This window comes from Dromiciops gliroides, chromosome 1 (genome assembly GCF_019393635.1).
Source record: "Dromiciops gliroides isolate mDroGli1 chromosome 1, mDroGli1.pri, whole genome shotgun sequence".
Classification (NCBI taxonomy): Eukaryota; Metazoa; Chordata; class Mammalia; order Microbiotheria; family Microbiotheriidae; genus Dromiciops; species Dromiciops gliroides.
Genome location: NC_057861.1, coordinates 289748004 through 289771737, shown reverse-complemented (window position 1 = coordinate 289771737; position 23734 = coordinate 289748004). Strand labels below are relative to the sequence as shown.

The window sequence follows — 23734 nt, the reverse complement described above, 5'->3', positions numbered from 1 at the left end:
CGCTGGTTCCCCAAGAAGGTGGTCAGGGCATCCCGGTTCCCCTTCCTGCCAAGTGGGTCTCTCCCCAGCTTTTTTTTTTGTTTAGTGAGGCAATTGGGGTTAAGTGACTTGCCCAGGGTCACACAGCTAGTAAGTGTCTGAGACCGGATTTGAACTCAGGTCCTCCTGACTCCAGGGTGGGTGCTCTATCCACTGCACCACCTAGCTGCCCCTAAGGCATATTCTTTAGCCACTATGCCATACTGCCTCTCAAGATAGGGGACACATGTAATATCCTGTGCTTATTGAGACATGGCTTAAGTACAGCTCAAAGCAGAGAGAAATGAAAACTGAGTGTTTGAGTTGACTAGAAAGCTCAAGAAGAGGTAAAAAAGTAATATGACTGTGAAAAATGTTAGTGAAATCTTAGTCAGTAAACACTCATCATCCATTCCAACTAGTACATTCTATATTAGTTAGGCCACAATTAGAATATCGTGCTCAATTGTACACTCCACATGTACAGAAGGGCATTGATATAATGGGGCATGTTCATAGGAAAGGAACCTGGATAGTAACAGGATTTGAAACTACATAGAGAGTTGATAAGCAGGTGAGAGGAGAGCAAGTGGAAGCAGTGAGCCTGGACATTATTTGTCGATTGATATCAGACCTCGGTGGGGAGCTTGGAATGCTGAGGTTGTGATATTTCATCCGATCTAATAGGAAGTTTAGGGCAAAGAGCAAGCAGGAAGGTGACTTTTATTGGACTCCTATGTGTGACTTGGACAAACTGGAAGTAGTTGGAAATATCTGTGGAAGATTCACATAGGAAATTTCTTATCCCCTGCCAGGTGAGAGGCTAGAGAAAGAAGTCTTTACCTCTGTTGGGGGTCTGTCAGATCAGGAGGCTGATTCCGTGTGCCTTTTTCTTCATCCCCACTGACCTCAATCCAAGTGGCTGCAGCCCTCTGCTTTGTTTCTGACTGCAGGTAGCAGCAGGAAATTTTCTTTCTCTTTTCTAATCTAGCCTCAACTGAAACATGCTAGGTCCTGCCATTGTCAATGGCCTTGAAGAATGGTTAAAGTCTTCTCTTCCTTTCTTTTATTCTTGCAGTCTCTTCTTCTCTGTCTGTCTTTATGTGACTGTGTCTTGAGGCCCAGAGCTATTGGACCTGCATGGCCTTGGCCAATTCTGACCCATAGGGACCAGGATAGGTACTGCCATAATGTCATAATTAAATTTCATTCTCTTTGCAAGAATGCATGGGTGTCTGTATTTATAGGATTACTCTTGAAAATTATATCATCAATTTATCGTACTGTCAATGAATCTCCATATTTGTTTTGAGGGATGAATTTCTCCCAAAAGCCCACACACCTGTTAGTATCTCACAAAATCATTCTATCTAAAGAGTTTATATTTGCCTTAACTCAGATAATTACACCATACCAAATTTCTATTAGTCAAAAGAAAAAAAAAGATCCTGGAAGTTACGAGCTAGAAAGGAAAGTTACCATGAATCCCTTCATTTCTCAGCTAATATCATTTCCAACTCTTTTGAACATACCTATGTTGGGCCTTTCCCTACATGTTCCTGATTCAGTTCAATTTAATTGATAAAGTATTTATTCAGCATTTACTGTGGGGCTATTAAAGAGGTATTTGGTATGGTCCTAGTCATAAAGAGATCTACAATCCAGTTAAAATGGATAAAAGAGAAAAGATGGGCATTTGAGGCAAATTCTCTCTTAAGCAGTGGTTATAACTAAAAGAATACTGGAATCATATTTATAGATTGAGTGCTGAATGGGACCTTAGAGACCCTCTACTCCAACCTCCAAATTTTACAGATGAGGAACTGAGATCCAGAGGGGTTAGGTGAATTGCCCAAGGTTACACTAATAGTAAGAAACAAAGCTAGATAATTATCCTTTCCCAAACTCCCTTTTTCCATCTACCAAATTTTAAGAGCTTCCTGAATGTTTTTTTTTTCCTTTTGGGTAAGATATAACTCCCAAATTGCCAGTTCCACTGAAATCTAAACACATTTTTGTTTAAAACAAAACTATAAAGAATGAAGTAATGGTATATAATTATTTAAAGCAATAGCAATAAAAATCAGCATAGCCCACTCCTCTTGGGAATTATGACTCAATGAAGATCTTAGCTGAGAGACAAAAGAACTGTCAATTTCACTTTTAATTTTATAAATTATGGTGGTTTAGGCAAAAAAAAATCTTCAAAGGGTCAATATGATTTCTGAAAATGGAATGACAACAACGTGTGAAAAGACTGATCACAGTCTGGAAAAAAAACCAAAACAATGTAACAGGCAAATGTCAGTAGTGCTTTCTTAATGTCCTTTTTTTTTTTTTTTTAAAGCCTTTTCTTTCTTTTAAGTGAGAGAAATGCAGTTAAAATTCATTTTACAGCCCTTAAAATGAAAACATTTGCCTATTAAGTTCTAACAACCCATAATATTATATCTGTAAAGCATCATTTGGATCCCTGCTGTTTCATTTAACTTTAGCTGAACCTTTTTTATTGTTTCCTAATCTACCCTAATTTGCCTAAACCCCTTATTTGCCATTCCTCAAATTGTTTGTTTACTTCTTACGGGAAATATGTGTAATAATAACAAAGTGTTTTAAAGGCTAGAAATAATGTTAGAGGGAGGATATATAACCCATTCCACTGTGTATACAATGCACCCTGCCTTTCTCGAGAGATTTTAGAATTTTCCTTTGTTAGAGAAAATATTAGACAAATAATCAGGAATGAAGGAAAAAAAAGCAAAACCTCAACTGCCTCTATTTGATATAAATAAAAAGGAGAGAATAATAAGAAAACTCAAGACTTGGAATCAGGAAACTTACATTAAAGTCTTGGCTCTACAAATAATTAGCCATCTGACCATAGGAAATTCACTCTCTGGTACTCATTTTTCTCAACTGTAAAATGCCTAAATTTCTAAACCACTCATTGTCATGAAATAAGGTCCAATTATATATTTGCTGTGAAAATAAGTAAAAAGCATCTCAAGACTTCATAAGAAATTTCTATCACTCCCCTTCACTTCTTTCTCTTTGTCTTCCCTCCCCCCACACCCCAAGCCTTTACCTAGTAGATTACCTTTCTTATGCATGAATCTGGTCATATTACTTTTCTGCTCTAACTCTTTCTGTATTTTCCTATGGCTTCCAGAGTTGCTTGTGTTCCATTTAAGGGCTTCCAAAATCTGGTTCCACCTACTTCTCCTACTTTATTTCATCTTTGTTCTTGTTGTTTTTTTTTTATTATTCCTGATTATTTTTCTAATATTTTTTCCAACAAAGGAAAATTCTAAAATCTCTTGATGAAGGCAGGATACATAATACACACAGTAGCACAGGTAACAAATACTAGCTCTAACATAATTTCTAGTCATTGCATACATTCATTGCTCTGCACAAACTGAACTCCTCACTGTTCACTATACATGCCCATAATTTTTTTTTTTGGGGGGGTGAGGTAATTAGGGTTAAATGACTTGCCCAGGGTCACATAGCTAGTAAGTGTTAAGTGAGGCTGAATTTGAACTCAGGTCCTCCTGAATCCAGGGCCGGTGTTCTATCCACTGCGCCACCTAGCTGCCTCCGTGCCCATACTTTTCATACTTAATATAAATGTAAACTATACATTTCCCATCTCTTTTTATTTGCTTAACTGCATGGTCTAAAATATTTATCACATTGTGACCAATTTAGTGATGTACCTCCCTAATCCTAGCTAAACTAGTTCTTGAATAACAGCCAAATAGTTTATTAGAAGCAGCTAGGAGGTAGGATTCATAGTGTTGGGCTTGGAATCAGGAAGACCTGAGTTCAAATCCAAACTCAGATACTTGCTATAGGACCTCAGGCAAGTCATTCAACCACTCTCTCAGCCTCAGTTTTCTTATCTGTAAAAAGGGGATTATAATAGAATCTACTTCATGGGGTTATTATTTGAATGAAATATGATAACATATAGAAAACATTTGGCAATGCTTAAAGTGCAATATAAAGGCTGGCTATAATAATAAAGATGATGATAATTATAATAATTATTATTTTTTATTGCTGGGTCCATATACAAACCATTCCAACTTGGTAAGATAGGCTCCACTGACCTAGCCTTTAAAAACCCAAAGTTTCTTCCTTGTCTTAATAAAGCAATGAAGTAGGCCTTCAGTCTAATTAATTTAAGAGTAAATAAATAGGGCAGCTAGGTGGCGCAGTGGATAAAGCACTGACCCTGGATTCAGGAGGACCTGAGTTCAAATCTGGCCTTAGACACTTGACACTTATTAGCTGTGTGACCCTGGGCAAGTCACTTAACCCTCATTACCCTGCCAAAAAGAAAAAAAAAGAGTAAATAAATAAACTTGTGATGATATTATGGCCATGTTAATATGAGTGTATGGATCACCTGGATTTGATGGAGGTGCCTTATTATTCAAAAGTATTTTTTATGAAACCCTTGGTTAATAGGAGTACAATGTCCCTCAACTGAACTCCAAACTGAACCCAGATAACTAGCAGATAAAAGTCTTTCTTCAGGATAGTAAGTCCCTATCTCATGGGGACATCTGGGCATCCTCATCCTTGCCAAACTCCTTTTTGGAATCCTGTAATCTTATCATATTTCCTCTATATTTCCTCCATACTTGTTTTAACTGAAATTTTTAAAACTGTTTTGCATTACATACATTCTCATTATAGTATTTGCTTTTGTAGTATTTGATTTGTATCATGCTAATGAAACTGATGACACCTTGTAACCAGTGAACAAAAAAACTTATATACCCTCAAAAGAGGGAGTCTCTGAGCCCTTTTTGGAAGGAGTCTCCACATGATCATGTTTCTTTCTTCTTGGGACAAATAAACTGGTACTATGTTTTTCTCGTCTGTCTCTGATCTGGTTTTTCCATTAGGAGACATTCTCTGATCTGGTTTTTGGTAGGACAGGTATGGAAATAAATTGTAGGAGATATTAAAAATTAATTTCTCTGATCTGTTTATTTTTTCACAGAAGACAGGCAAATAAAAACTATATTTAATTTTCAACAGGCATAAAAGGATACATACAAATATCCAACAAAAGCTCAAACTGATGTGTTTAAATAAACTTGCATACATACATACATACATACATACATACATACATACATGAGTTCCTAGGTGTATATATCTATGTATATGTAGCTGTGTATATATACCTATGTATGTATATATGTGTGTATACATACATATACACACATAGGAGTATCTTTAATGAGTTATATAGTATTTTCTGGAAACAAATCATTAGTCTGACAACAATCCTACCAGGTAAGTATTAGAAGTATCATTATTCTGTAGCTGAGGAAGTTAAAGTTCACTTTAAGTAACTTTCCTCATTCATGTAGCCTATACTGAATCCCAGGGCTTCTGAATCCAAGCCCATGCTGCCAGTTGTAGAGTAAGTCTAAATCTGTACAGTGCCTAGAATTCTAAGGGTATTAAATGAGATACTCAGTGCCTCCTGGGGGAAGAGTGAGGGTGAGAGTTGTTTGAAAATATACATACAAACCAATACCGTATTGTAAATGGAAAGTTGAATAAATTCTTTCAAGCCCTATTGATATGACTAGAAAATACTGAAACAACTGGTCACAAAATGAACAGATCAATCAACTGGTTTAATACATACATACATATATATATATATACACACACATATGTATATGTATATATAAAAAAAAATGTTTTCCCTTTGCAAATGAATTCAAAGGCAGCATAGTACAATTGAAAGAGTATTGGATTTGAAGTCTAAAGAACTGTATTCAAATCCTGATTCTGCTACTCATTTCCTGTGTAACCTTATGAAAATCACTGACCCTCTCTGGGCCTCAGTTCCTCATCTAAAATGAGAGCTTAACTATCTGACCTTTAAGATCCCTTCTAGGTCTAAACCTATGGTGTTATAAACCAGATGTTTGGATAGCACCTGGAGAAATGGAACCTTAGAGTCAGACAGACCTAGTTGCCTGAAATGGACCTTAGTGGCCTGGGAGAATTAGTGAACCTCCCCAAGTGCCTAATTTAATTTTTGGAAATTAAATCTATTAAGTATGAAATAAATAGTAATTATAAAAAGATGCTGTTGAACATCTTGGTTACTATAGGAAATTCTAATAAATATTATGAGAATAAATCCCTTCTATAGTTTGGATTATTTTCAGACACAATTAAAAGAGTATAAAATCTTCACAAGCAATATTTTTAAAGAGGCTTTAAGAAAAAAAGAGGAAACTATCTATAAACAGTCATGAAATCATACAATAAATGGGGAAATGATATTGTTTACTATTGGAAGAGCTAGTTTGCTTTCTAGAAAACAAGGGATGTCCAGCTATCCCATTTAAATACCCCAATTATAATACAAAATTAATTACCAGGAAATGTCTTTTTTGTCTTTTTGAGACTGGTTCTCCCTGGCTGGAAGTATAGCAGTCACTTATGAGCCCTATCCCACTGTTGATCAGCACTGAAGCTTTGACATTCTCTGTTCCTAATTGGGACCAATTCACTGTTCTTTGGTAGCCTGGTGTTTCCCTTTCCCCTCCCTTTTGGGGGCTTACTATACTGGTGCCAGACAGTGTAGACTTCAGTTCAGTTTTAGCCCTATTACAGCTTAGAACTCCAGAAGTGAAGTGATTAAACCAGCCTTGGCTTCCCTTAGCAAGGATTCCAGGTATTTGCCACCATGCCTAGCTCTCAGCTATGTCTTTTAAACAATTTGTTGCTATTTTGAAAGCATCAAACATTTCCAGTGTTACTTAGATTGGTGCATTTTGTCTATGGGCAGATTCAGTTGACCAGGAGAAATACCAAAGAATAGTATCCCAACCTCAGCTGCTTTGTGGTTCATTTTTTCTCCCTGTACACTGTTAAATTATGTTGTTCAAAGCAAGAGTTTATAATTGATTCTTTAAAAGTGGTTTAGATCTTATAGTCATTCATATATTGGTTTCTCCTTTATTAGAGAAATAGGATAGTGTAGTGGATTGAGAACCAGCCCCAAATCCACAAAAAAACCTGGGTTCAGGGGGCAGCTAGGTGGTGCAGTAGATAAAGCACCAGCCCTAGATTCAGGAGAATCTGAGTTCAAACCCAGCTTCAGACACTTGACCTTTACTAGCTGTGTGACCCTGGGCAAGTCACTTAACCCTCTTTGCCCTGCAAAACAAAAAACCAAAACAAAACAAAAATCCTGGAATAGCTACATAACCCTGAGCAATTCAGTTAAACTTTCGGGAGTATAGACAACTCTCTAAAACTATCAGTTGCAAAGAAGGTGCCAACTTGGGTTTGGTAGATGGAATATTCTTCCTCACACTGGAGTTCCTTATACCACACCAATGACATCACAGGTCCAGTCTTGATCCATATCATTTTACTTTAAAGTGGCATTGGAACCTTTCAACATAGTTGACAAAGGAACCTATGAAAGGACAGAAGAATTTAGTCCCTGACCAATGAGCTTAATACTTGAATCATTCCAAAACAAGATTTAATTAAGAAGCAAGAAAAAAAATACCCTCATTAAATTCTTACAAATTACAAATTGTTACAAAATACAAAATACAAAAGTAAATAAAAATTATTTAGTGGAATGTATTTCTTTTTCTTTTTTTGTGGGGCAATGAGGGTTGTGACTTTCTCAGGGTCATACAGCTAGTAAGTGTCAAGTGTCTGAGGCTGGATTTGAACTCAGGTCCTCCTGAATCCAGGGCCAGTGCTTTATGCACTGCACCACCTAGCTGCCCCCCCCTTTTTTAATGTATTTCTACAAAATTTTCCAGATGTCCTGAAATCTAGGTTATGCTTTACTGTATCTTCCATTTCCCTTAACCTCACATCCAATTAGTCCTGATAGTTCCAAACCTACAGTATATCCAAAATTCATTCACTCCTCTGAACTCACACAGCCATCATTCTAATTCTGTTCCTCCTTACTTCTTGCCAGTGCTATCGTAAAGACTCCCTAACTGTTGTCTTTGCCTCCAGTCTTTTCCCTCTCCAGTATGTCCCTTGCATAGCTACCAAAAGAATATTGTGAATGAACAGTAGCCATGTGGTACAGGGGAAAGAACCCAGCTTGTGGATTCTAAGGACCTGAACTCAAATTCCTCTGTGATACTTACTACCTGTGTGACCTTAATAAGAGAGTTGAAGAAATGTCCTCTGGGGTACCCTCGAGCTCTGGATCTATGGTCTATTAGGTCTGTCCATGTCCCTCTCCTGCTCAAATATCTTCATTGGTTCCTTATTAAATCATGAGACTTGAAAAAGAATCCATTCTGAGGCATCCAAGAAAGGCTCATTCAGTCTTTGCCTGATGATGTCAAATGAGAGAAAACTCACTATATCCCATGGCAGCCAATTCTATTTTGGGAGCTCTCTATCAGAGGGCCTTTCCTGACATTGAGCTTAAATGTGTCTCTGCAGCTTCCATTCATTTCTTCTAGTTCTGTCCTTGGGGCCAAAATAAAACAATTCTAACTTTTTGTTAATGTGAGGGCCCTTCGTATAGTTGAAGGCAGTTATCATGTCCTCCTTGAGTCTTCTCTTGTCATATGACACTAACTCCAGGCCTTTTGTGGAGATCTTTCCAGTTTATAAATATCCTTTGTAAAATGTGGTGCTCAGAATTGGACAAAAATACTGTAAATGAGGTCTGACAAGGGCAGAGCACAATGTGATTATCATGTTATATTCATACTACAAACATTCCCACCTCTATCTTGTTTCTCTGACATTTGACAGCTTACCTTCAGCGAGATATTTGCCCTGTTCCTGTAAGTGATGCTCATCTCAATGCAGTCTAAGACCACGGTAGCTTTTTTGGTCGCCATATCACATTCTTGACACATATTAAGCTTGAAGTTCACCAAAACCTCAAACCTGTTTTGTAAAACTATTCTTTAGCCATGCTTCCCTCATTGTAAAGTTGACTTCTTGAATCTAAGGCTACGATTGTTCATTTTAAATTTCATTTTATTAACAACAGACCAATGTTCTTTCTTTTTGAGATTGTTTTGGATCCTGATCATGTCATCTGATCCATACTTATATTCTTCAACTTTGGTTCTCTGACAAATTTGATAATGATGGCATATATGCTTTTATATGTCATTGATCAAAATATTGATCTGCATAAGGCCAAGCCCAGATCTCTGGGGCATTTCAATGGAGACCTTCTAAGCTTATTCATTGTTTCAATAAGCATTTATTAAATCCTTACTATGTAGGAGGTGTTGGGAACACAAACATGAATATTAGTCAAAACAATCTATGCTCTGTGGGAATTTATATTCTATTGGGAAGAAATAATATGTATATACATATGCATACATATGTTAACTCTTGGAAAATCATTTCTATAGTTCATAACTAGGTTTCCATACATAAGAGATAAAAGGGACCCTAGGTCCTATATAAGCACTCAAGGTAACAAATGCATATGAGTAGAAGAAAACCAAAGAGAAAACGTAGAAGTTGACATTGAACCATTAATGACTATTCCTTGTTTTCTACCATACAAAGAATTCCAAATACAACTAATTGTACTACCACCTAGCTGATATCACTTCGCTGTTTATCAAATTCTTTGCAAAAATCTAGGTAAATTTATACATATATATACACACATACACACCATGTTGCTTCTTTAACATTGCTTTCCTTCCATTTCTATATGCTCTCTAACTTTCCCCCTCACAAAAGTTCTAGAATTTTCTGGGGAATATAGGCAAAACTCACTGCATTGTAGACTGAGGATTAAATGTTCTTTTCTTTCCCATGAGCTTCTCATCCCTCCTGGAATGATGTCCTCTATTGAATTTTAGTTCATGGACTCCTAACTAGCCTTCCCTCATACCTCTAGGGGAAAATACTATCATTTAATGACCCCTATAATATGACTTCAACCTAATTTTCTGGACTTATTTTATTTTACCTTCCTTTATGCTACATTCTCATTAAAATGTACACCTTAGTTATTCTCTGATTTCATCCTGGCATTTTCTGCCTCTGTGTAGACACAATACCCCTCTTTCCTCCCATCCCACTATGTTTGGAACATGTCTACTTCAGTTTTACCTCTTGAAATTTCTTCTTCCCTACCCCCACCCCATGGCTCAGATCAGATGCTACCTCCTCTACTAAAGAATTCTTTGATTTCTTATCCTTTCCCTCTTCCCCTGCCTCCAAAGCTGGAAGTATTCTCTCCTTCCTTAAACTTTACTAGGGTACCTTTTTTGGTTCCTTCATCCCTATCACACTGCATCCCTATACCCTGTAATATTCTCATTTACTCACATGTCATATCCTACACTATTCCTCCCCACTTCCAACCACATATATTCAGTTCCATGAGGACCAGGAATGTTTTGCTTTTCATCTGTGTTTAATCAACACCTAGCACCATGCCTTATGGATAGTAGATTCTCAACAAATGTTTGATGAATTGAATGAATCATCCATGCATATTGCCATCAATTATCTAGATACCGAGAAATACTGTGGGATTCTGCCTACTGGATTACTTTGGAGGCTCCTGTATTGTCATAAAATATATGAACCTTTTCCCTCACCTCTAGCTATTCTATCTTTAAAAAAAATAGTAACAATATGTTACCTATAGATATCTTTTAAAGATCTTATTTTTGTGCATTTTCTCTGAAAAAAAAACAACCTTAACCGTCCAAACTCTTTCCTACCCCACTCCCAATGGCAAATAATCTAGTACATTAGAAAAACACATTAGCTCAGCAATTATATAGTTATGATGCCCTTATTTCCCTGGAATCTTTAGGAAAACTAAATATACAGTTATTGTTACTGTTAATTAACCAGGTCAATAAGGTAAAAAGAGAAAAAGGAATGATGCAAAGAAATTTTTCTTTGCAAATATTAGGCCTTCAGTGGTAATCCTTGCCTTATAGAAACACCTAATCTGACCTAGGACCATGGATACTAATAGCCTGCTTTTTCTCTAGACAGCTAATTCTACATTGCTTAGCTCTGACTTAACTTTAACTAATGCTGCTTTGTAGAAAGGGGGAAAAACCTTATCAAACATTCTTAGGGTAGATCTCAGCAAAGAGTAAATACCAGTCCTTTATTGCACAATTTGGAATGAATTCAGAGCTCTGCTAAGGTTCATAGTGCATAACACAACTAATTATAAGTTTAAAAGTTTCATGAGTTTCACCTCAGGTATCACATACACAAATTCCAGGCCTCTGTGTCATTATTTGAAACATCTACAATAGAATCTAACATTCTTGATAAATGAGATAAGCAAAAGCATGAACTTGATTGTTTAAAAACCTATACTTATTAACCCATACATTTTATGAATTGAAAAGCTATATGCAAAAAAATGACAAAAATTAAAATCACTATATTATCCAAACTTCAATATTAACTATATTTACTTAAACTTTTTAATATCATTCAGCTAACATCTGAATTGTGTAAGAGGTGAGGTCCATGTTATAATTTAGTGGAATTGAGGGGAATCCATTCAATCATTCATACTGAAAAAGTCACATCCTTTACATTGAGACGGTTTTCTTCTATACCTGTAATTCACAATCTTCAAAATTGTTGGTTTTTTCTTACAAAAAAGGCCTCTTGATTAGGATGAGGATTTGAATTGTAAGTGTATCTAAACCAGTCTCAGTTTTGTGCTTTAGTTTCTGTTGTGCCAAACCACTTTTTGTGTTTCAAATAAAGCAATGACAGCGCACACCTTCTTGTTATTATTTATTCATGGAAGACCAAACCAAATGCCTGGGTGGATCCCCCAAGACATGAAGTAGGTCATTTTTTTCCATCCACAGGACCCCATTTACATTTAAACGAACTTACTCGTTGTGAAAGATTGGCTCCAACAGAGAATACCGCACCACCACAGACATAGAAATTAAATTACAATCACAAGTATAGAAGCCACCAACATAGTGCTAAAAATATCTTAAAACATTTGTGTGTGTGTGTGTATGTGTGTGTGTGTGTGTGTGTGTATTTAGGCAGATGTATATATGTGTATGTTAGTAATGAAGAGTAAATGTTCTCTTTTAATTTATGAGATGCACCCTTGGCTAAACATTCCTAATCCATGTAAGTTTTCCTTCTCAAGCCAAACATGTAAAGAATAAGACTACTTTAATGGCCAGGCTCATGAAAACTGTCATGTGCAGCTCCGAGATTTAAATGGATGAGTCCTCCTGGCTGATCCTAGAGTGGCATTGATTTGACAAATGTGGGAAAGTCCTCAGCTGTGAGATGGGGGCTTAGGTTGTGGGCTCTTGGTCAATTGAAAGGTTGCATTAAATGTAAATTATAGGACTGTTACTTAGATATATACCCTTCTCAACCAGGTGAAAGGCAAACAGAGCCTTGCACTAATTCACAGATGAACTGGTGATAGGCTTCGAGCAATAACAGGCCAGCAAGGCAGCAGTAGGCAATTATAATCCCCATCTTTGAAGGAAGGAAGGAAAGGTATTTTTATATAAAGCCATATTAAATTTCCTTTTTAAAGTGCCTCTATGTATTTCACTTTACAATTTATATGGAAAAGTATTAGTTTAAAAAAAAACTACAGCAGTACTGGCAATAAATATCACAGTAACAATTGTTCTTTTATTAAATATTTATTGAAATAAATTCCTGTGCTTTCTCATTTTTCTTCTTCTGGTTCCAATATTTATTTACAGCTGATTATTAACATCTGCCAGTGTAACAGTTTCATCTGTACAGAAGCTGAAGAGTAAAAAAGTCACCCACCCCCTCTAACGTGACCTGTAGTTAGACAGAAAACAGTTTTCCCAGTCACCGCTTGGCTTCCTGTCTGTGACCTCTGAAAAGCATTGGAGGCCAGGGTTAATGGCCTTTCCAATCTCTGTGATAAGAATTCATTTTGTTCTATTACCAGCAGTTATCTGAGGAGGCTGCTGCATCACTTCAGCAGGGTTCAATCAATGAGAGGACCTAATGAAGTAACCAGCTGTAGCTCTATTTCCCTGGTCAACTCTATCAGACAAATAAGATCTATCAGTCACATCTTAAGGCTGATCCTAGAAAAAGCATCTTCACATGCTGAACCCGTATGCATATGAACTAATGATACCCGGCCATTTCTTTTTAATCTTCCCTTTTGATATAGCTTTTCTAACAGAGAAAATGGAATGGAATGGGCTCTGAGATGTTGCATTAAGAGGACAATAATGCAGGATTAAAGAAGAGTGGATTTGCAGAACAGCTGAAAGAGTTTGTCGTAATAGGAAAAATAGTACAAATTATACTGCATCCATCACAGCCCCTTTCTTAGCTCCACTGCCCCAGGATGTTTATATAGCTTTTCATACTGGCATTTTAGAATGCTCAAAAAAGGATGCAAAGGAGAAAAAGATTTTGTATATTATTTTCAGACTTAAGCAATTAAATGGCATAAACAGTTTTAATTATAGGATTTGCATTTTAGCTTGTCATTTAGAAAAGAAATATAATTATGTGATATTTTTACTTTTCAGTCAAATGCCAGTTAACATAATTGCAGACCTTAACATTGTTTTGCTTCATACTTAGGTGACATCATTAAAAAACAAAAGTGTTATTTGTGGGGGAAACTACTATTTATATAGATTTGATACATTAATTAGATCCCTCTGCAGTTCAAAAAGGGGTTTGCTGGCTAATCAATTAATTCAATTTTTTTAACCCCAAATTTTAAAAGTACCCTTCCAGGAAACAACAGCAGCAGCTGAAAAAACAGCAACCACAACAATAACAATGGTTTTCACACCTTAGATTTATAGCTTCATAAATAAAAGCAGGTTAGACAGTCACATAGGAAGGGACTCAGGAGGAAAATGCAATCTGTGCTTTTAAAAATCAGTTCTTGGTTGGGGTTAGGGCTGGGGGTGGTGTAAAGGAGTAGGAAGGGGCGGAGCATGGATGCTATCAGAGGTTCTAGGCTGCCCCCAGAGCCATATCAGCCAGACTGCTGCAGGAAGCCATGTTCCTGGAGATTTCTATTTGCTGGTATGTTGAAAGCCACATGTAGCTGAGTTTACTTTATTAGGTTAATCAAGGTGAATCACATGAAATGAAATTTATATCCTTTTAACTCGGCTGCTCTCTTTGTCAAATGGAAATGAAAGAAACCTTGGCTATTTGCTGCTATGCTAAGAGAGATGATATCTAAGTAAGGAACACAAAATAAATAAAAGTCCTAGCTAGTCTCGCTCCTTGATAAACATATTCACACCATATACAGTCATGCATGCAAACAAAATCTATTTTGTTAAAAGATAAATAATTTTCAGTCGAGAGCAGCAAAGCTAATGGAATATATGTGTATGTGTATATATTTATATGTATATATATATGTATACATATAAATACACACATATTTATACAAAGGTACTACTAAAGTGCATCTGCTCCAAATATATCTATTTTTTGCTGTGTGCATAAAAACAATGACAGTTTTCTTTTTCAGGTAGTCTGCATTAATAAGGCAGCCTGAGTGATACTGATCATATAAAAAACCAGAATATCCTTCATTTAAATAAAGGATTGTAGAGAGGTAAGGAAAGAGGGTAAATGAAAGGCACACATATTTTAATATAGCCAAGTAGTATTTAAGAGCACTTTTGAAAACACGGTATTTTTTTTTTCTTTGACATTTAGGTGCATGTGAAAAAAGATTGAACTATCTTTACTGCATATGTAAACAGATAAGAATATGCCTAGAAGGCATTTTGGGAACACCTGTCAATTTTTTATAGAACACACTGATTGTGGGATATTGATTGCATTTAAACAAAGTTGTTTCAAAAAAAAAATCAGCTAACAATTCGTGTAGAAAGGGCCGATCAATATTTAAATGACTCTCTTTATTGATTTAAAATTAACTTTCAATTAAGAGATCCATAGGACTCTTAACTGCGACACTTATCCATTCAAGAGAAAATAAAGGTACATTTATCGATACACTTAAACAGCAGTGGCTGGTTTCCTATCGATTCAGTCATTTGTGCTGGGATTCGTTAGCGTCATCAGGCTTTAGCTCGCTTACTAGGTCTTCAGAGTGTATGATACTGCAAGATATAGGAATGTGCAAAACAACGCAAGAGAAGGATAGAAAACCTAACAGAATTAAAAGATATAGGAAAAGGTAAGCTATTCTTAAGCTTTTAAGTCTATTATTGAATGACGAATGTTTAGACTGTTTGAGTGTATGTCTGAAAAACAGCCCTGAAAAGGGCTGATTTTTTTTTCCCTCCAAAGGACCTGGGTTAAAGACAGCATACTTTGGGATTTGAAACAGTATAAATAAATGAAATTTTTGTATTATTGATTAGTAAAAGCTCTATTGGCTTCTATTGACTAACAAGATCACTAACATGTATATATTGATTAGCATATGATCAATATCAGCTAAAACATTGTTTATGAAGTGTTTTTTAATGTAGTATTGTATTTTCTATTTATAATAATACTGTATATGTATTTTTAAAGCAAAATTTATTTAATATCATGGTTAGAAAACCATACTCAGTTCTAGTATACCTTTCCGGGCATTTAGCACTAATTAAATTTCACAGTGATTTTACCTTTTAAAATTGATTTAATGAAGATAAATACTGATGAATAATAAAAATGGAAGTATAGCCAAAAGATGGAAGAATAAATTGTAAACATATGAATAAATCAGGGAATTTGGTCTCAGATATGACAGTCATAACTATCTTCCTATTTTGCACTGGCCTCCTTGCTAATGGATGGGGACGCTGGGCATATGGAGATAACTGATTGAACACATTGCATCTCTCCTTACATATTCAAACCTTAAATTTGAAGAATAAAAATAGACATCCAAAGGGCATGACATATGAACTCAGTAGCGTCTCAGTAACCCTGGGTGAAAGATATGAGTGAGGGATCCTCTTTTTGGTTCTGCAAAATCATGTTTTGGGGTTTTGATTTTTTTTTTTTTGGTTATTGATGACAATGACCTTAGAAAACACTTTTTCTTACTGGCTTTTTCTATGGAAAACCACACACACACCTCTATATATAAACACATATGTGTGTATGCATATCTATGACTAGTGTATGCATATACATATAAAAGTATATAGGTATAGAACTCTCCAATAAAATGAGGTATCCAGAGTTGATCATCTATTATACTTTCACATAACGTGATACAATTTCTAAGAAAATAGATGAAATTTAATTATGCTAAACATCAATCAGGTAGCAATATTCTTTCAATCTTATATTTAACATGATTGTAATTTGCCTAATGAATTGCCAATCACATAAAAATGATTCATGAAGCTTTATAAATTATAGTTTAATTTTTTCCTAATAATAGCATTTGTTTTTCTGTTCCTCAAAGTCTTACATCACATTTTTTAAGGTTGTGCTTTATATAAGTTATAGCTTTAACATCAAAATGAGGAAGAATGGACTAGTGTAATACTAGGTAGGAGACAGGGGTATCCAGATACAAGTATTTTCTCCTAAAAAATTTAATCACATAATATTAGTGTAATATAATATGGAATATATCCTGGAAGTTACAATTGCTAAAAAGTGCAAGATGCTATTATTTCCAACCAGAAATTAGATGATTATACTAATTAAGTGCTAGCAGGTGGCACTAGATGACTGCTCCAATCTTCTCTGATCTGCAGAGGGAAAGAGATACATGGCTCCCTGTCTACAAAACCCAAGAGTAGTAAAAATTGGTTTAAGCAGTGCTGAGTCCCAAGGTGCAGAATAAGGATTCACTCTGATTTAACAGTTCCTTATCACATCAGAGAGGTGAAAAAGGCATCTTTATGGATTGGCCTGGGAAAAAAAGTCCACAAGTTCAGCTTTTTACCCTAGTGGAAAAATACTGGGACATTGCTAGGGCTCTAAAATAATGCACCACTGTGATTCCAGTCATACAATATTTGCACTTCAAATAATTAAATCTTGAGTGTGATTTTAATTGGCCGTTTTTTTTTTTTTTGAGGGCTGAAAACATCCACTACCATGTGATCATTAAGTTGTGAGTGAAAGTTGGGACTAAGTAAAGTAACTTTCCTTTCTGTAAAATAAATGATTACTGCATCCAGGCAATCACCTCCACATAGACTTGTTTGCTAAGGCTTTTTCTGTACCATTAATCATATTTAATCCATAACCAAACTAACACAATATGCCAACCTCACTGTTGAACACCTTAGTAAAATAGAATTCTAGATCTGTGTGAAATCTCTAGTTAAACTCTTGGAAAGTCTGCAAGATAAATCTTAGTCAGATTTCCCAACCTCTCCAATTCTCCTCTGGAATCTGTCATTATCATCTTAATTTTAGAGGTGATGATGGTGGTGGTGGTGTTGATGATGATGATAGCTAACATTTATATAGAGCATAATATGTGTCAGACACTGTAGCAACTGTTTTATAATAATAGCTCACATTTATATAGTGCTTACTATGTCTCAGACATTATGCTAAATGCTTTACAATTATATCAGTTAATCCTATTATTATCCACATTTTACAGTTAAGGAAACTGTGATAGGCAGAAGTTAAGTGATTTGTCCAGGGTCACACAAGATAGTAAATGCTTAAGACTGGATTTGAACTCAGGTCTTCCTGACTCCAGATACAACACTCCCATCTATCATCACCTACCTGTGAGGGAATGCATCTGTGATTGGTATAGGGAAATTTCAGGTGGGAGAAATCTCTTGTCTAACTATTCTCTTAAACTAGTAGGCTTGGAGAGCGTTGAATGCCTGGGAGCTGGTTTTCTATTCTTTGAGCTTTTCATTTCACATGTTTGAGGAGTGAGAAGTTGGAATTTAACAGTGACAGAAAACTGGATCTGATGTGCCATGCTCGGGGAGTCATGGAAGTAGAGGGAACATATGCCTAAAAGGCAAACTGAGTGATTCCTATAAATGATGGAAAATAAATGTTATCTAATTTCTGAAATTCTCTTATCCAGCCTTATCTGTCTCTATAGAGTTTGTTTCAGCATTGTTATTGTATTTGTTACAATGGATCAGACATGCTTGATAAGATTTGATTCCAGATATATCTAACATTTTCTGATACCTTATAATGTCTGATATCTCACAGCATGGCTAGTTTACTTAAACCTTTAAATTTGTTTTTTTTAACCCAAAGGCTTACTGACATCATAATTTCAAGATGGTTTCAAATCACTTTTTACCCAAATCATGACTAAGATGGACACAAATAATTACAGGAGTTAGTGTTTCAGGGTGTAAAATTGTCCTTCTCTTAGAGGAGATACATTCACTTCATTCTGGTATTCCCTGCTGAGAAATGATGTGCAGAAATTGTCTGCGAATACTGCGTAACCCTCCAATGCAAAAAAAGGGGGGAAAAATCCTAGTAGAGTCACATGTATCCTTTGGACATAGAAAAATGAAGCACAAGAATTCCTTATACCAAGGACAAATCTTAAGTGTTCTTGAGTCGACAAGCTCAAATAATAATTCTCATTCTTTAGAGAAAAACTTTGAAAGTTTGTGAAAATGAAATAATTTCACACACTCCCTCTTCCTCCTTTTTTGATAGAAGTAAATGGAATGGAGCTAAACTTCAAATCCCAAATAATGAAGGATAACTATAGATCTGCCATGAAAGCTGTTTGGTTCTCAAATATTATTTCACGTGAGTGCTTTTCCCACCTTTTATTCCTACAAAATTTTCATTTCCTTGACTACAACTAAAGTGAATGCCTTGTAATAAAGTCAGTAAATATCTTCTGTAAAATATGGAAAACAACTTTGTTCTTATACCCTCGGTCATTTGATTAACCATGCAAAATGGAATAATCATGGGCTACAGCAATACATAGGAGGCAATGGGAGAAATTTTAACTTGTTGTTCAACCATAGAAAATAATGCAGTGCTATAGGCATAAGGCCAACTTTCTTACCCTTGCATGCCACTGATTAGTTCAGCCTTAGCAGAACAGAAATCCTTAATCTTCTCTTTTTAATATTGAAGAGGTAAACCCTCTTCACCTGCACGTGGAGCCTGCTTTTTCATCAAAGCTCAGGAGATTCCAGCAACAAAATCAATGTATGCATGTTCAGAGCCGTTTTCAGGGTTTTGTAAGACAAATCTTTCAAATGGGAGCTAGTTGAATGCTATTGAACTGGGTTTCGATCTGACAGAGTGAGTGAACAACACAGAAACAGTTCACTTACCACTGCTCACACTACAGGAGGTTGGGATCAGGTACAGCCCTGCACAAATACAGCTGTGCCCCTTCTCTGTACCCTTTGACCTCGCTTAATCCAACACTAAACCTAACAGTTGACTGTTTAAATAAATAAATATTTAAAGATTCTTCGAATTTAATGAACATAATTACTCAATTTCTTTTGATCACAGTAATCAAGTACCCTTAAGGGAAGCTCCTCCAATGCCACTCTTGAGTTTGGTAGAGCTGGGAGTAGAGGAGTCAGGAAAGGCTTCAGAAACTTAGTCATAACTGTTACTATCATATGGTCAAAAAGACCATTGAAAATGCCAGTGCCTTTAATTTTAAAGTAATCCAGGATATGGATTTGTCTATTGAATCAACAAATGTTGGTTTTGGTTAAAGGGATGCTATCCCTGCTGATATTTACATTACCAATTAAAGGTCTTGATTCCTTGAATATTTAGGGTTGCTTATCTTAAGTAGGGGGTGGGAGGTTGCTTAATGTTAAATCTCAAACTCAGCAAGTATTTATTTATTCAGATGACCCTTTTACTAAGGGGCTAAATGCACATGTTTATACCAATGCTCCAGGAACTGAAAAACTAAAAGAAATCTCAATCACAAACTGTCTTTGGAGTAGTGATATGCACCAAACTTTAAAGTGAAAAGCATTTGCAAATATATCCAGATTACTTTTATTAGGTCCATGGAACATCTGAGCCATCTATTCAGTCATGACACACAAAGAATCCTACTATTAGTGGAGAAGCTTTACTAATTGGAAGCAATGAGAAAAGTGAGCAGTATCCCTGATTTTGACAGGGAAATATTGAGATAGCTTATCTTAGGGGTAAATAATTTCTTTTCTCTTTCGTAGGGAGAAATAGAGAAGTATAATTAATAGATCTATTCTTAAATACACATTTTGTTCATTAAAACAATTATTTTAAATACACATTTGAAAGAATTTCTTAGACAAATAATCATTTATCAAATGATCATTTTACATATAAAAGACATGTTATCTATTTACTTTCATCTAAGATATTGAAATGATATAATGACATACCATCAATTTATTTTAAAAATTAGTACAACATTAAGTTTTTAGAATATGAGTGCTTAAAACAGGATAAGTTATTTTTCTTAAGTTATGTTGATAAGATATCCCAGAAAAAATATTTTTTCAAGATAAAGCAAAATACCCTATTATAAAAAGCAGAAGAATAGCCAAAGGGTCATAGATTTAGATTTTGGATGGAACCTTAAAGATCACCTAGTTCAACCTCATAATTTTATATTCTAGCTAATCTGAGGGCCAGAGAAGTTAAATAATTTGTTCAGGTCATCATATCAGTAATAAGTAATAGAGCAAGGTTTCAAACTTATACTCCTGATGCTGAGTAAGTGTCCTTTCCACTACACCATGCTGCCTATTCTTAAGGAGAAACTAAGAGGCAGAGAGAAAAATAGCAAGTTGGAAAATGTTCTATTTAGGGATTTTCTTTGGGATTTTGGAAATTTTTTAAGGAATATTAAGGATTCTTCTTTTCTACATTAACTAAAATACACACTAAAATACAATGTATCATTATTAAACTCTCTAATTGTCCATTATGATTAAAAAAAAATTTCTTTATTTCAACCTTCATCTTAACATTACCCTGCGGGAGTTTTATTTCTAGTGAAGATTATGAATAGTTATTAGAAAGCAAGTCCATATTTTTAAAAATGCAGTTACTTTTAAAAATCCTAATACTATCAACATGTACCTACTGTATTCTTCAAAGCAGATTCTGTCACTTCTGTTTGTGTTTTTAACTTTATTTTCAGAAGGAAAGTGAATGACTGAATACAAAGAAAATGGAAACTCATTCCTCTATTCATATGTGAATCAGCTTTATGTTACAGGACTTTGCAGAGGTATGTCCCTGTACTCATAAATATTTCACAGGTAAATTTGTCCCTTGCCAGTTAAAATATTCTTGCATACTGATAATTGACATTTCAGGTGCAATGACATGGCCTTAAAAATTACTGAAAAATATAACTTTCGTAGAAAGATGATACCTTTCATTAGCCTCTTCTGTTTCTGGTCACAAAGACCTCCTTTGGCCTCATTCTATAGAATGTGAGCTCAAAGGTAGGTAAACATATCAGTGGCTCTGAAGAATTTCTCTCATTATTTCATATTAACTAATAAGGACATTCAAATTCCAACGTGAATGTGGAAATGAGATTATTTTTAGAGCAGTGGAAAGAATTCTTTGAAAACAAGGGGACATGCATACCCTCAACCCCTCCGATGTTCACAGTCTTATATCTTACACTTTTCTGTTTGCTATAAAGTTTGTTATATCATGCTGTGTTTTTTTCTTAATGATTAAACACTTTCCCATAAAACATGGGAAATGTCACAGGTAAATGGGCATTTCTGATGGCAGAACTTCAAACTGGATCTCAAGTTTCACAAAACCTTTTAAATTTCTTTTTAGAAGCAATTAGCCAAGGCCATATTTGTTTAGCAATTAAAAAAAATAACACTACTTGCTTGCAGAAGCCTGTAAGCATTATGTAATTTAAAAAAATATATATATATATACACACACATACATATACACACACACACACACACACATATATATATATGTATGCTACAAGTACATATGTGTATTCTCGCCTCCAGCTTAAATACAGTGAAGGTTGTAGTTGGTTGCACAGGAATTGTCTGAAGAACATTACAGCAAGGCAAACACGATTGTATTCCAACTAAAATGGCTCTCTTTATACCGTGTATTGAAACTTGATAACTGTTGGTTATAAAATTCCTTTGATTTTCTGTAGGTAATAAAATACTTTGGCAATTACTATTGACAGTTCTGGATAATCTTGAAGGCTGCCTTGCCTGAAGAAGATGAGTGTTACAAATCACTTCACTGAAAGAGGGAAGAACAGCAGCAGGCAGCAGACAGGTTTCAATTTCACAATGCTGATTATCTCATTCGCGATTCCATGCATGCCTAAATCTGAGAATCCCTCAAGCAGCTATATGGACTTCTACTTTTAAAATGCCTATTACGCTTTCATACTTTCTCCTGCTTCCTGAAGAGTGCCATTTCGCCAAGCTTAAATAGCAGAAAATTGCAATGCTTTTTCCTCTGCCCATCTCCTCAATCTCTATTAACCTGCACAAGAACAAAGGAGTATGATGGTCCGGCTATAGGCTGGGAAATAGGTTTGAAGTTGTTTTTCATTTACTGGTTCCCATCTTTTTGATTCATCAATGCATCTCTAACAATATCCTTCTTTTCATACCTAAGCAAATTACTGAAAACACAATCCTCTCCCCCAAATATGTAAATGCATTTGTCTTCATGCATCTGTAGGAGTCTGCACACATGCATGCATGCACGCACACACAGACATACACATTTATTATTTACATCAACACCAAATGATGCCATGTGGCTTTTAGAATGTGTCATGATTTAAATAAAAGTGATAAAAGTAAAACTGGCCCAAGTGGAATTCATTCTCTTTAGGTTATAGGAGAACAATGAGCTATGAGCAGAAAAGCAAATTGTTGATGCACCTGGTTCTAATGCTTTGCAGGAAGCCTTTATTAGATGTCATAAACTGAATGATGCATTACTCTGTGGACAGCTTACAGCCTGCAAATGTAGAGGTAAAATGGAGGACAGAACTTTTTTTTTTTAAACAATAAGTTTAAATATTCCTTTAAGATAAAATATTTATTAAATTCAGAAATCCTAATCACCTCACTGAGTTGTGTGCATACTCCTAATAGTATGTATCTCAACTTCTTTTAAGAATAAATCCTTTCTATGAATGTGAAGAGTCCAGAGAAACTTGGGAAGATAAGATTGAACTGATGCAGAACCAAATAAGCAGAACCTAGAGAAACATTTACAAGATGAACAGAATGATGGGAAAGAAACCAATACAGAAAGAATGAACAACTTTGATCCACCAAGCATGACTTCAAAGGGCTGATGGTGATGCATTCTTCTGCATCTGGGCAGAGAGGTGGCAGACAATAGATGAAGAAGGAGGTGCACAATTTTAAGCATAACCAAATATTGTTTTGTTTTGCTTAACTTTCTCTGTTAAAAGAGAGGATTCTGTGGGGATAAGGATGAGACGGGTTATTAGTAAAGTGACAATGATTATATATATAAATATAAATATATATATATATATATATATAAAGACCTTCAGTGTTATTTTGTAAAAAGAACAAATCATTGATTAACAATAAAACTTATCAGAATAATTAAATATGGCCAAATCTTAAATGCTAATTACAAGTAGGGAAAAGAAAGAAGGAAACCATTTTCTTATTTTTGTTTGAGAAAAGTTTGAAGGTTCAATGCCCATTCTTTCTAATCAATTAAACTA

The 23734-nt window shown here is 35.3% G+C and overlaps 1 protein-coding gene and 1 long non-coding RNA gene across 4 annotated transcripts in view; one reads left to right on the top strand and one right to left on the bottom strand.

The window, feature by feature from the left end:
* ZFHX4 (zinc finger homeobox 4) overlaps positions 1-23734 on the bottom strand; it is a 232014-nt gene that overhangs the window by 65645 nt on the left and 142635 nt on the right. The gene's annotated exons all lie outside the window — the stretch shown is intronic.
* On the top strand, positions 15104-22956 carry LOC122741680. The gene is made up of 4 exons (XR_006354866.1): positions 15104-15241; positions 18679-18774; positions 21149-21238; positions 22160-22956. It is a non-coding gene; the product is annotated as an uncharacterized LOC122741680 (long non-coding RNA).